Raw genomic sequence first — 15,744 nt, forward strand, 5'->3', positions numbered from 1 at the left:
CTCCACAATCTCTGCGGTGGCTGGCATGTACCCATCCTTCCAGCTGCAGCCTCTCTCCAGACACACACAGACACGTCTGTCCTAGACTAACAAGCACTTCAAAGCAAGCTACTTAATCTACCTGGGAGCTACTCCAGCTTAATATTTACCAGCACCCACACCAGATATGTGTATCCTCACTCCAGGGGCTGGTCCCAGAAGCCCCAGCCCTTTGACAGCTGTTCCAACTGCAGTTACTGACACCTAGGCCTCCACTAACACAGTTGCACATGGAATAGAGACCAACTCACCCAGGAAAATAGAAATGGACTTTACTGAGCCACTAGGTCAGATGGCAGTGACTGGGAGTAGGACACTGAGAGACAAGGGTACCAACAAGTCCAGTTTAAACACATCCAGACCATTTTAACCTCTTATCCCTTTACTTTCCCTTGCCTGATCCTCTCACCTTCATCCCTTTCTTCACCTTTGGTTCCTTCCCTTGAACAACCCATACTAATCTTTGAACAATCCCTAAATGCTCTTCACTGTATCCTCTAATGTCACTCAGTCTGCACAGTCCTCCTCAGGTCTGCTCTTGTTCACTTGAAGTGTTTCACAATCAGTGCTGAGGCTCTCCTGGAAGGAGCCAGGGCAGTGTTCCTGCCTCTGACCGGGCTGCTGAGGTTGTTCTCCCTGCCACTGCACATCTGTGCTCCCTCATGTTTGTGTGGATGGGCCTCCTATGGGAGCCCTGGGAGCAGCTCTGTGTGCGTGGAGATCGCCTCCATAAGACACAATCTGTGCCCTTGCCTTTTTCTGTGACCCAGGCCTGGGGCACCCTGGAGAGGCAGTGGTTGGGCAGGTGGTGCTGCAGAGGGACACTGGAGGAGCTGTGTGGCCCACCTGGCACGGGCACTGCTGCTTTATTCTTTCCCCTTTCCTGAAATGCCACCTGCCTTTAGCACCTTTCTCTACCCTGCCTCAGTTCCTCTTTGAAAGAAAAATGTAGGACTACAAAAATCCTACAATCTCACACTGCAAATGAGACATAACACAGGACAAAGCAACTGCTGGAGCCGGCGGGAGGTACAGGAGAGCTGTAGCTACACGTGATGTGTTCAAAGATGCATGCTGCATCTATTTCCTATACATGTAGGGTAAAATCCATACAGGATCTTGCTTTGCATCAGTAAGACTAAAAGCAAAAGTAAACTTCCATTCTTTGTTTTGAGGCAATTCAGTGCAAAGACAGAACTTAGCTGACTGGCGTTAATCAGAGAGAAAACGATAAGCCATCAGAACAAAACTGAACACCCACTCACCCACACATACACACAGGCTGCATTGATTCTCTCCAAAATAAATTGGTGTTTTTTTGGTTGATAGTCTGAAAATATGCCATTGCATCTTAATATTCAGCCTACCTTCATTTCAAACTATTATAAAATTGTAGATACACACTGTACATATTGCTCTGGTGTGGATACTACTTCACATAGAAATAATATTGTGCAGGCACATACTTATAATTTCCACAAGCTTGCAACAATTTTATGTCCTGGAATAAATATGGGTAGCATTTAAAAAAGGTGTAAAAATGGTAGTCTTTATTCTAAATTTAACACATCCATTTCAATCCTTCTCCAGAGAGTCTGTCTGTAAGCTACCACTGAGTATACCTCTTCTTTGAAAAGTACCTCAACAAGCTCAAGCATATCTTTATAAATGCACAAAAGCCAGCATATTATGTCTAAAAACTCAGGAAAAGGTTCATTTCTGAGAAAAACGAAAGCTTTTTTTTCTTGAATGAAAAAAATAAACAGTGTCACAAAGACACTCTGTACCAGAACCTCATCACATTTTCTGCTCTGCATGCATGACAATCCTCAAACTACTGTGGTCAGTTATTTTTATTGATCTATTTTTTCTAAATGAGCATATTATTAAATACAAAACCTATCCTTATAGCTTCAATATATGTAGCTCCTTACAAAATAAATTTTTTTATAACTTTTTATAACAGACAGATCTGCACCTTTTATATAGGGATATCAAAGTACTTCTGTAAATTCCTTTTCAAAAACTGTTTTCCCACAAATGAGAAGAGACTATGCAAGGCACAAATCTGGCTCTGGATACTGTACACCAAGCTGAAGTCAATTTGTCTCACTGGGGCAAGGGACCATTTGTTTTGGGGAAACACCATCACAAATGGGAGAGCATGAACTGGAGAAAACGATAAGACATGGTACACAAAGGACTAAAGGGCTTCAGAATATGAAGCTACACTGTGAGAAAGTTTTCAGAGATGGAATAAATGCTATTTTCACTCAGCAAGTAAACTTTGGAGATTCAGAGTTTTTACTGTAAATAGCTGCAGTAAGAATGGTTTTAAAATCTGCCTGAAATTACAGGAATTCCAAATGAATTACATGTATTCCAAATGAAGAAGAAGAACTTTCTTAAATTTTCTTCAGAAAATAAGTTAACTACTCCTCTTGCCCTCACCACCATTTCCTTATTTCATTTTGTGAGAATCTGATACACTGAAACTTCACTACTTAAATTATATTAAATTCTTGTTCTATAAACTCCCTTGAACAATGGATTAGCTATTCCAATATTTCAACTGGTAATAATCTGTATCTATTGATCAGTTTTTGAATATTTATAAACATAGAAGAGTATGTTTGGAATTAAAGTCTGTCTTGAAAAAAGGCCAACATGAGAAAATGAATAACAATAAAATTACTACTCCTCAACACTTCTCTATTGGACAGAGCTAAAGTGCTTTGCAAAAAAAAAAAAAAAAAAAAAAAAAAAAAAAAAAAAATTTCATAGAATTACATCTGTTTTGAAGAGGAGAGGAAAGGAAGTATCCTACCCAGAATCATGCAGCAAATCAATTAGGAGCAGGGAATTGACCAAGCTCATGACTGAAAAGCATATTCACACTATATGTATAAAATAAATCTCTTTTTTAACTAATGGATTAGATTGATGAGAACCTTAAGGAAATATTTTAATTCTGTAGTTTAGAAACCATCTCTAAAATAAAAACATATCATATTTCACAGAAGTATATAAGCATTCAATATTTATACAAACTAGGATACTTGCAAGTCTTGACTTAAGTTAAACATGACTTAGCAAAAAACCAAAACATCAGTGTGTTATCAACACGATCCTCAACACAAATACAAAATACAACACTGTAACAGCTACAGAGAAGAAATTATCTCTACCCTAGCTGAAAACAGGGTAATGTAAAAGTCAAACAGGTACAGCTGAAACAGTAATGTAAAAGTCCATTTTATTATGGACAGAGACAATTTTATTAAAATGAAATCCAAAAAATATGAAGACTAGTAACAGAGGTTGTCATTCAAACCCTACCACACCAGAAAGAAAGAAAACAAACAAAAAAAGGCAAAAGAATACTTGTATTTTGGAACATGAGTTGAGTGTCAGCCCTTACTTTTGTTTTCAGGTGAAACTACAGTCTGAGACTGTAACATGTTCAAACATAATGGAGAAGCAGATGGATGTGGCAGAGGGGTAGATTCAGGTACCCTGAGTCTTATCAAAAAGAAAAGAAAGCATGCAGAGTTGCAGCCTGACCTTATTAAGCAGGTGAGTGCTGTGTTTCAGTCCATGGAGGGCTTCCTGAATTCTGACAAGTGCAGCACATGTGTCAGTCTTTTCAAGTTTCCCTTGAAGTCTCGTCTAGCAGCTGTTTTTCCTTGGCATTTCCTTCTGGCCTTCATCCTCACATTCCTCCATCTCTTTTTTGTGTTGCCTTCTGGTCTTGTTGCCAGGTTTTCAGGAAAATACTGTTCTCTTGGTAAAGGTAGCCCAGAAAGGGATGATTTCAGAAAATGCTTTTAATTTGAGGATACATGCTTTTAATCTGAGGATATATACCTAAATAAGCTTCTTTTAAAAGCTACTTCAAGAATTAAATATCAGTATCCCTGTGATGAAGATGGAAGTGAAGACATACACCCTACTTTAAACTGAGAGGGAAATGGACTCTCTCTTTCAGACTTTATAGTTTGAATGAATAGGAATGTAGCACGTGAATAAAAAGACAGATTCAAAAGTTACTGGGGTTTTAGCAGTAAAGGGAAAGAAACAATTATATGCATAGATAGAGATAGATGATAGATGAAAGATCAACATTTTTTTACTGATTTTACTCATATATTCATTATATAAAATACTATATGATTTTAATATTACTAAATTGTATGGTTTTTATTTTTTCCTAAAGTCTAGCCATTAATCAGAAATTAAGCTCACTGGCACTTCTTACTTTAATTCTAATTACAAAAAGAAACAACATAATAGGTATTTGAATTCCTAACAATACATAGCAAACACTTGAAGAAAATAAGTAAGTAAGTAAATTCATAGGTATCATGTTATGCTGTTGGAAAGCTAAAGTGGTTAAGAGGCTAGATGTGTCAAGTAAATTGAATTATTCACTAACTTCCACATAAATGGAAGCATACATCTCAGTCAGAAGCATAAAGACAGTCATTTAAGTGAACCTGGAAAGAGAGGTGGGATACAAGAACAATGACAGCAGTGCATTTCCACAGCAGTGCATTTCACAGAATATATAGAATACATATCAGCATTTTTTTTTCTTTTTTAAATCTCTATCAATCGTGTCTATTTTGCTTATTGTGCATCTGCCTTTTATGAAAACCACGAATATACTCCACATCAAATCATATCCAGCACTATTTTTGCTACTTTCCTCACTACATACATGCTATGTGTGACAAGTTTTTTCAGACTGAGGAAGCCTTTCCCACCCTTCTTTGCTTCCCTCGGAGGGTTTTGAGTTTTGGGGTTTTTTTTGCCTTTGGCCACGCTCATATCCTCTTACTGTCAGGAATAACTTATACGGATTTATTCCAAGCATCCATAAGTACCAGATCTAATCCATTAGTTGAAAAAAGATCAGTTATTAAATATGTAGTGTGAACATTCTTTTCACTTATGAGCTTGGTCAATTCCCTTCTACTAATTGATTTGCTGCATGATTCTGTGTAGGATACTTCCTCTCCTCTTCAAACCAGATGTAATTATTCTTCTCCAGAAAGAATGGCCAATCAGAACTTCTTGTAAATGATAGGAAAACATGCACAGTTCAATCTGTAACCACACTGAAAAGACCTATATGTCAAAAATACAATCATGTTCAAGCTGCATAAATATTAAACTGCATAAAAATTAATCTATTCAATCTATATATTGAATTTATTTTCAAATTTCAGTGCTGAAAAAACCTTAATTATTTTAAAATACGTCAAGGACACTGAGTTTCCGTTGCTAAAAAAAACAAGGATTGGTTCCAGCTGAGCATAAGTCTTACACTAATGATACCAAACTCAATGATAAAGAGTCCATTCATTTTAAACAGAGAGCAAGATTCCTCAAATATCTACTTATGCCACATTTCAGATTGTGCTGTATCATTAGAGAACAAAACTGTTTTAGGTTTGTTTGCAAACCAACTGTTTGCATGTATACTGCTGCATTCTTCAGGATATGGCCTGGTCTCATACCCTGAGGGTACCTGCAGTGCACCCACAGCACTGTGTAAGTGTGCTTTTAGTTTGAATATTCTGATATCCTGGCATGTGCACACGAAATTCTTTCATAGCAACATTTTTTAGAATGAAACTAATAATTCTTTGCATGGGTTAGAGTCCCAAGTATAGTAGTGGGCCTCAATTTCCCTGGCTAGCCTCTATTGGAACCTCTGCCAACAGCTCCTGTCCATTGGCCCAGGAGAGCTGGACAGTCTGGGTAGCTTTGCAGAATTCATTTTTTAAATTGTTCTCTGTCCTCTTCACTACTTTATATTCTTCTCAGGAAGAATTAGTGAAGGAAAGCACGTATCTGAAATTTTATATTTCGCATTTGACAACCACCAGTAGATAAAGAGAAATCACCAGGGTTTAAGGTTCTCAGAGAATATAGGACAGCTTCATATCTACCTAAGCAATAGTCAACACTGTTACTCATTTACTCATATTATAACAGTATTTATTATTTGTGATGGTATTCACCTTCAAGCAGGAACTTTCCAATGAGCAGATATGGGAAACTTTCATGAAAATTACCAGTGAGCTGGAGCATCTCACCTGTGAAGACAGTCTGAGAGAGCTGGGAGTGTTCAGTTTGGACTAGAGAAGTCTTTGGGAAGTCTTCATTGTGCCTTCAGCCAGAATAAGGAAAACATGGCACTGTTAGATTCCCTTTCCCACTGCCCAGGTACTCATTCACCCAGTATCATCTCAGTTTAAAGCCACTACGCAATCATACATGGGCATGCTGCGTTAAGCAGTAAAGTAAAAAATGGACAGACATTTTCAATTTAAATTTATCCATTTTGTTTAATTATTAGGTACTACAAAAAAAAGAAAGACGCTGGGAGCAGATTTTCTTATTCATTTGTTCACAGGAGAAGATGAAATCTGTAAGTTCTTGCAATATCATGTGACCAGGATCCTCCTCTACCAACTCTTGTAAAACCTACAGAAAGAGTTTATTTTCCATCCCAAAGAGTTTACAGTCTTTTTTTCCAATATCAAATTTGTGATTAAAAACAAGACAAATCTCAGCATAACAGCCCCAACAACAGTTCTCTGAGAGGTTAGTGTCTATTAGATTTCTCACAGGAAAATTTTCACTAATAATTTAAAGAAGGTGGTGGTTTTTTGAGTATTACAGAAAGTTCTTCCTAAGTATAAGACAAAAAGCGTGAAGCTAATAGAAAATTCAACATACAAGTGATCCAAGCTGATACCAGAGAAAGATACTGCCTGCAATTTGTCCTGGTGGTATGCATGAGGATAGTCCATGTACTGTCCTAATGATAACAACACTTCATATATGTGTAATGTGAGCAGAGGCACATAACCAGAAATGAAAGCTGGATGAATACAATCTCAACACATTCAGGTTCCAGTGAACCTCTTAATGACAGCTTTAGTCAGTTTGGTTATTAACACAGTGAGGAAAATCAGAAAGTTTCAATAGCAATAAGGAAGTACCACCTTCAGACACTCAAATAAACATATTCTGTCTACAATATCTCCTCTCCAACTTTCTTGGGTTCCCTAGTCTACTTCTAGTCTTCTATAATTTTTTTTTTGTTTTCTTCATAGGCTCCAACTCACCTGAAGATGGCTCTTTAATTCTGCAGACAAACTTCTTTCATACATAACTTAAAGAAATTCAACTCCACATTGTAGTTACAAGTGCCAACTTCCAATTCTTAGAGAGGTGAAAACCATAAGACCAAAAGCATCCCTCTAACAAACTGATAACTCTAATTTTCAGGAACTTCCTAAGTTTATTCACATAGCATGACAATTTCCCTAAGCTGAAAAGTGAAAGAAAGCAATTCCTTCCATATGTCAGCGTTTTAATAATCAATTAAGTTAACAAGGGCTCTGCCATCTGCACCTGTTCCAGTGACAGAATAGCACTCCCAGAGGGGAAGCATCTTCAGCTTGCATTCACCTGAATCACAACTAATTAGGAAGATAAGCAGAGGAATCAAAGGGAATGAAAGAACAAGCAAGGTAAAATCCCAGATGGATGGAGGAAGCTGAGATGGAACTTTATCTGACCAGCAGGAACACATTCAACCCGAGGTGTTTCACTGTAGAGAAATAAAACTTCAAACTTTTAGGTTTGAATAAAAGCCTCATTTACAAAGTTTGGCCATGCACCAGTCAGATGCAGTTTTTTAAACTTAATAACAAATTTAAACCTGAAGAGGATACACAAGAACAAAACACTGGTCCAAAGTTCAGAGTAGCAGAGGTCAATTTGCTACTCACCTCTAGGGACTTAATCAACTGAAACTCTGTATGGCCTATAGTGGTGGATATAATGTTGTCTGACTGATCTATTCTACTCTTAAACAAACAAAAAAAAAAAGAAAAAAAAAAAGAAAGAAAAATAAATGAATAAGAGATAATAATTTATTGCAAAAATAAGTATGCCTGAATCCAGGTATAGAGGAGAGGAACAACAAATGATATCTGAGAAACCTCAATGGCAATTCAGTTCATTGCCCTGAGTTATCTTTAGACCCTACTTCATTAGAAAAATAGCTGTGCATCTCAATTTTACATGGTCAGTGAAGATGTTAGAGCTGAGAATCCGCTGACAGCAGAAATACATAAATTACAGGTGACTTCTGTGGAGTGGCTTCTGTTGTGGTTCAGTGCAGTAGATTGGAGAGCAGAAGGCAAGCAGAGGAAGGAGCTGCTACACAGCCACAGCGAGCTGCTCCTACAGCTGTGCCACAAGTTGGTGAGCGAGCTGAATATTTTGGAGAGCATGAGGGAGGGAGAATTGGATGCAAAAGCAGACTCTGTACACCTGCACATGCTCCACACTGGCTGAGCTGAACTGACTGGCAGTCAACAGCCCCTGGAAAGCTTTTGGCCTGGGCCAATCCATTCTCCTCCTGGTCGTGGTTCAGCATGTGAGCTGCTCATCAGTAGCCTCTCCATTTTGGTGATTGATTCAAATGCTACCATAGGTGCAGGACATTTGCTTTATTCAGGAATATACCTGGACATATTGAACTTGCTAGTATAGAATATGCATTAAATATACTTCACATCATCCAGTACTCTCTTCCAAAAGAACAGAAAACCATAAGGACAATCAAAAATCCGTTTTGAAAACTTTCTGAGAAGGTCATAATCACCAAGGCATCAAGAATGGCAACTGGGCCTGAGGCTAACCACCAACCACAGCACTGTTGCCTTGGTGCTCCTTAAGTTTTTTAGTGAATAAGTGCAGAAAGATTGAAGGTCTTGCTTCAAATGCAGATGGCTTTAAGTTTATGATGTATGTGAGGTCAAATCAGAGCTAGCATACTTCAGCTGTGGCTGTGGGTGCCTTTATAGAGCAAGGCAAACATCTCTCACCTCATCTAACTAGGATCTGTTGCATTACACCATATGAGAGGGAAAAGGACTCTTATTTGTCAAGACTTTACAAAAAAAAGAAAGAAGTTGCCTACATACTGAGATATATTTTTCCTAATTTTCAGTGTGACAAAAATAAGATAGATTACCAAAATAACTGAAAGAAATAGATACCTTGACAGAAATTGTAGCCAAATAATATGTGGAGCCTTCTTATATTTTCCAAAAAGATGTGGCTATAAAATATTCAGAACTCACCTTTCTCTAGTCAGTTGAGTTAAGGATAGAGAAAGACAGCTTGGAGACAAAAAACAGCAGCAAAAACAAACAGCAGGTATTCAGCATATATTAAAGATATATATTTCTCCCTGTAAAGGCCACATACACTTACAAAGTCTACAATAACACAAACCAAGCACAGACAATGAGAAAAGATCATTCTGATATTTTAAACTCTTTACTGTGTCCAGGTAATATTCACTGGTCGTTATCAAATCTACAACTGGCCTTCAAATAAGATTGTTCTAAGACAAGAAAATTGTTTAAGATACATGCATTTATTACAAATCATATCAAAGATCCTCAAATTAGGATTGAAAACAGATGGCTCTGCTACACTTAAACTCTCTGCTAAAGAATTTGTGGCATAAATTCACAGATTAGGAAAAAAACTCCCTATTTCTGTAAATTTCAGTTTCATCTTAAAATATACATGACAATTCCTAACCTTAATTTTATCCCACCTACTCTTTAAAGTTTAACAGTATATAATTATAATTATTTTTTTAAAATCTCAGTAGTTATAGCCTCAGTGTTAAGGCAATGATTTGAATAGCAAACTTTGGCACTAAAAAAAGCCCCTTAATACCAAACTAAACCAAACCACAAAAGAACACAGAAGTCTAATTTTCAAGAAAATGTCTGTGATATTTAAGCTCAGCTAAATTCTTTCCTCTGAGCCTTCAGTTGTTTTTCATGTAAAGTTCTTTGTTCAGATCCACAGGCAGACTTCAGACATACTCATGCCAGGGCAGCATCCACATGATTCTATTTAGTGAAGATGAGACCCAAAAACTTATTTACTTACCTAAACATGTTTCTACAATACAAAAGAGAGAATTGTTTTCCAGTGAAATCTATCCCCAGATTCAAGGCAGGATTTAGTTAGCAGAGTATTGTCAGATGACTCTTGTCCTAGACTGTTTTATGGTTTGGAATACCTTGAGAAATTCCACATTAGCTATGACAAATAGTAATCTGCTTTATTTTCCAGAGATAAAAAATGTTAAATCTGAATTTATTTCTTTACCAGAAGTAATTTACTTGTCTTTTTTCAGCCTAGAACTTTTATTAGTGGTAACCTAATCTACCATCTACTTATAACCAAGGACTATTACTAGTATAAATATGTTAAATAAATCATCCTCTTAATTTAGATCTGTTCAGAACTCTCTAAAACTGAAAAGTCATTTTACAGTCTTGCAAATCAAAGCTAAGTAGAATCTCAGATGTTTTTAGAAATAAGTTAAACATGGACGTGTTCCATTCTTGCACCTCAAAGGAGTTAATACAGATTCTACGGCACCAGTTTGAAAGGCAGCACACAGCTGCTGTGAGTAAATCCTGTCTGCTGTGAAAGCTACCCTGGAAGTCTCCCATGTAAACAGGCCTTAGTCTTCTCCTTTAAGGTTTGCAAATCTTACGCAATCTTCATCTTTTGCTATATCAGAATATTAGCATGCCTTAATTCAGTGCTGAAGAGGTGGAAATTAGGCAAGAGTGTATTGCCAGGGCTGTAGCCTTGTAATTTTGCCATCCCACCTTAAGCATACTATGTGGCAGGAAGACAAAAATTTGTCACCTTCTTCCTGAGTGTTTCCACTTCAGAAGTTCCACAAATTGGGGCTGTTCACTGAGATGAAAAGAAGACCATGGACAACACTGCAGTGTCCCAGAGATTCTATACTGGACTGTAACATCTGCCCAGTAATCTTGAGGAGTTCACAGGTTCCCTTGTCCCTGCAGCATGGTCTGCTATCACCCTGCCTGTGAAAGGTGGCAAACAAACGAGTCACAAAAGAAACACCAAATAGCTGACCTCTAGGACATCTGCTGCTGCTCAGTAAATATTGGAAAGGCATTTGATTTACTAGAGATTTCTTAGGGAGTTACATTTATGAAAATGTCTGAAAGGAATAGATGGAACTGGGACAGCAAGAACAGAAGATGAGTCTGTCATTGGCAAATCGTTTAGATGTAAAAACAGGTGTTATGCTCCAGAAATTCTCTGCCCAAGAAAACTCTTTGCACATATTTATAAAAGGCATTATTAATTTATGCAGATAAGAAGCCATCCATAAAATATCATAGGAACTATTGCTACTCTTTTCCATATGGTGAGGATTGCTGGACATTTAATAATATTCTGTCATATTTTTCCATTACTCTGACAAAATATGCTGAAGAATCTTTTACGATTTCAAAAAATAGAATGCATTTTGTCACTCTTTTTAACGTTAATTCATTGAATTAAATTTATGAAGCATATTGTCTGTAAAAACAACAACAAGTATGAAATCACATGCCAGCCACAGGACCTAAATTAAGTGTGGAGAGACAGTGATAATTCTGATTATGAACTTAATAATCCTCTAAAATATTTTTAAATGGCAGACAAATCAAAAGGATGTAATTTTAGCTTATCAGCAACCAACAGGAGCACGATAGCTAAATTTAGCTATATAAATGCTAGTCCTGCTGCAAGTTTATAGTGCTTAAAGTTAATCATAAGACCTTGCAGCTGTATAATGTGGAGAGCTATTCCTCAGAGGAGGGCAACAAAAAATATTCTTTTCAAGCAGTGTGATAAAAGTTGCAGGTTTTAAAATAATATTTAACATAAGGGGCTTGTCCTGTGCAACCTGCATGTTTGGCACCTATACTTTTCTGGCCTTTCCCCTCATCTGAAAAGGATAAGCTGTCACATTTTCCAAGATCATGAGGTTCTAGCTGGCAAAAGACTCTACACTGAAACTAATTTCAAGTCACTTTAATCCATAATTAACAATGCCCACTCAAGCGTTCATATGCTTATGAAATCCAAATCGCCCAGTAAGGTCCTTATCTTAGGTTTCTTCAGCTGACAGAAGCTCTTCTGATGCCTTTGCTGCATTTGGTCAGAAATCCAAATCAACAGGAAGAAAAGCACAGGAAAATTTCTGTAAGTCATTCATCTCTAGGACAATTTTAACATTTTTCTTATGCAGGAAAAATATCCATAGAATTTAAGAGTAGTGTTTTATTCAGCTGTGTTTGTATGGGAAAAATATCTATCTGGCAACTGTGAGCAAATGAGGGTCCTTCCATGTTTACAGCAGTGGAGGTGTGCTGTATATTACAAACTAAACACATGTCAGTGGAATTTTGTGATGGATTTTCATTCTTACATGGCAAAGTATTGCAAGCAGCATATAATGAAGCTTCACGAAGCACAATGTAAGCCCTGAAAGCTAGAAATTTTGTTGAAGTCAAGTGACATGACTCAGGAAGGGAAGACTCAATGTCAGACTTGGACTTAGAACTCGATCAACAAATCTTTCCACCTATAAAGTGCTGAGAAATTGAATCCAGCCATGCTTCCATTTCAACAGCACTTGTGCTTCATTTTCAAGCAAGTTGAAAGGCAACAGACATATCTGGAAGATTACAGGGCTTATGCACATGTGATGGATAATCTTGGCTTGCAGCCAGACACTCCCACAGCCACTTTCTTATTTCCCATCTTCAAAAAAATAGAGGAAGAAAAACCATGAAAAGGTCCAGGGGTCAAGATGAAGACTTGGAGGTCAGCATCAAAGGCAAAACAGACTTGATTGTGGAAAAAATAATTTATTTTATTGCTTATTACAATAGATTTGAATAGCAAGAAACAGACAAAAACTAAATACCTTCCTCTCCTTCTCTTTTTCCCAGGATCAATTTCATGCCTTCATTCTCAGCTCCAAGTGGCTAATGGTGGTTGTAGTCAGCCCACAAGAGCTCCTGTCTGCTCATCCTTCCTCTCACTTTTCCCCTGCTACAATGTGGGTCCTTCCCATAGGCTGCAGTCCATGAACAGGTACAAGTTGGATCCTCAAAAGTTACTGACTAGGCCCTCCCAGTGATGTGAATTATATGAATAGAAATTTAATTGCAGCCAAATATGCTAGACAAAAAAAAAAAAAAAATAAAAAGGAAATGGAAAAAAAAAATGAAATCCTGATATTTAGTTGAATGGGTCAACCTGACCTTGCAGAAAGTAGTGATGGGAGAGAAAACTTGATGATAAATATAGCTGAGAGAACGAAAGCCTGGGAAATGAACTCAGAATTGTGAGAAGCAGAATGCAGACTAGAGGAGGAAACAGTGGGTGACACTTCAGCTAGCTGGACACAGCATTCACCCAAAACACAACTGCTACTGAAGTGGTCTGCGTGAAAAAGGAACTGGAGCCATTTGAGGAAGTGTCAGTGACAAGTTCATTCCCTTAGATAAAGTAGGAAAGCACTTCAGAGAAGAAAGATTAATAGATCATGGTGGGAAAAGCAGAGAGGTCACTGATGCTGAATTTTAGTTTAGTTGAGTGTGCTCACATAAATGGTTGCATAAGGAGTTTCAGCAAGGGCTTCATGTGACTGCAATAAGGAGTACCTTCTCCTTTGTCTGCGTATGTCTCCCCTCCTTTTGCTTTCTTTTCTATTTGATGTAATAACAAATTAGATTAAAATCATTTTTTTTCCCTTTGCAAAATAGTAAAAAAGATATTAATTTCTTACTTTTCATACAAAAAATAAGAAGTTTAGACAATATCTTCAAACTGACCCTCTTGTGTTTTTCCTTCCCATTATTCTGTTTTGGCTTGTGAATTTACTCTATAGCTACAATGGCTGGGGGTTCATCTCCTGTTCTGTTTGGCCTTTTGTGCAGAAGAACCTGAGCACTCAAGTGGAAAACCAATATCAGATTTGTAGTCAGCAAACTTCCTCTAACCCAACACCCACTGCCTTCGTCTTCCAAAACATTTCTGTGTAAACAGTATCAAATAATTGTATTCTCCAAATGATTGAGTAGTTCTTTAGTGGAATTTAGTTGTGTATGTGTTGCATTTCCTCTAACTCATGCACAGCTTTCAGCAAAGAGGGAAAGGACTTCATGCTGCTTTTAGGTAGGACCAGAAATAAAAGTGTGTCTTCTGTTACATGCTTTAACATGCATGTGCATCAAGCCAGGTATGCTGATCACAAGGCTACAGAAATTAGTCATTTTAATCAATTAACAGTAATGTTATTCACAAAAATGTCCTTGACACATTTCTCAGTCACAATTACCAAGAGAAACCCTCATTTACATGTTCAGTATGTGATGAATCATATCTTTTATTACTTCCAAACAATATAAATAGTTACTGCTATTTATTCAGTGACATTTTAATATCTTTTTCATAGGAAAACACTTTTAATATGCTTTATAAACATCTTGTAATGCCAGGTGTTGCCTGAAGTGTCAAAATGCATAGGTGCCATATGATGCCCGCCTTAAAAATAGTTTTGTAAATATTATGGGCTCTATCAGGACAGGCAAAATGTAGATATCAAGCTGTTTAGCAAATATCTATTTTTATTGCTGTTTAGCAATTAAATATTTTGAAAAGGCTTTTAGATATTTCTGTTAAATTTTAAATTTCATTGATAACTGATTGCTTTCTCGATTTCAGCAATTTTAAGAACTAAATTTAATGTGTTAGGTAATTCCAAACAATTGTTTGGAATACATTATATTCATTTTCAGGACCAAAATCAGTAGTCTGAAATGTGTGTCCTGAATATTGAAAATCTTAAGGCACCATAAGATATATACCAGCATTGATACAGTCAAATGGAAGTTACGAGAAGGACAGTGTTAAATGGAAAAGCACATGAGTGATTTTAAATAGCCTTCTGGAATTTAATTTAGAAAACTTCTGACTTTTTATTATAATTATTTTTAGCATCCTCTCATTTACTTCCTGCTTCCTTCAATCTGAAAATGCAATCTTTGCTAAAGAAAGCTCGTCACAAGCAACAATTAGTTTATGTAGGACGCTGAACAATTAAACCATTGCTGGCCTACAGCTACAGTGCTCTAATCCCAGATACACTCACATGAGGGTACTATAATTAAAAACAGAGAGTAGACAGTGTAAAAACAATGCTCAGTCACACTATAAAATATCTCTTGAGTAGCTACTGAAGAGACACACGTTTATAATCACAGCAAATTAATAAGAATCTAAAAATAGTTGTGCTTCTTTCCTGTGCATTGTGCATTGCACATCACTAATAACTAATTTTCACACTGTGTTGCAGGTCACTGATAAATTAGCTATAAACATTCTGTCCTCCTGAATAGATTTGTTTATCATTAACTACATGAATACTTTTTCACATGACTCTTAATCAGGAGTTAAGAAAACTGTGCTGGGGAGTTATTGCATCTACCCCATTATATAAAATCAGTGCTAAAAATCATTATAAAATAAATACATTATTTCAGTTTATTACTTTAATAAGATTAATTGATTAATTACAAAATTTGTTTAAACAGAAGATTATAGTGAGTGTTTTATTCTTGTATGTCACAGTCCAAACTTAGAGTGTAAATAAAACCACAGCAAAAAAAAAAAGATGTTTTCTAAATGATTCCCCTTGACACAATTGAAGAGTCCTCTAAAATACCCAAGCTAGAGTTCACACTAAAATAAGAAGGATAGAGG

Source organism: Onychostruthus taczanowskii, unplaced genomic scaffold, assembly GCF_017590055.1.
Source record: "Onychostruthus taczanowskii isolate IOZ18803 unplaced genomic scaffold, ASM1759005v1 scaffold23, whole genome shotgun sequence".
Taxonomy (NCBI): Eukaryota; Metazoa; Chordata; class Aves; order Passeriformes; family Passeridae; genus Onychostruthus; species Onychostruthus taczanowskii.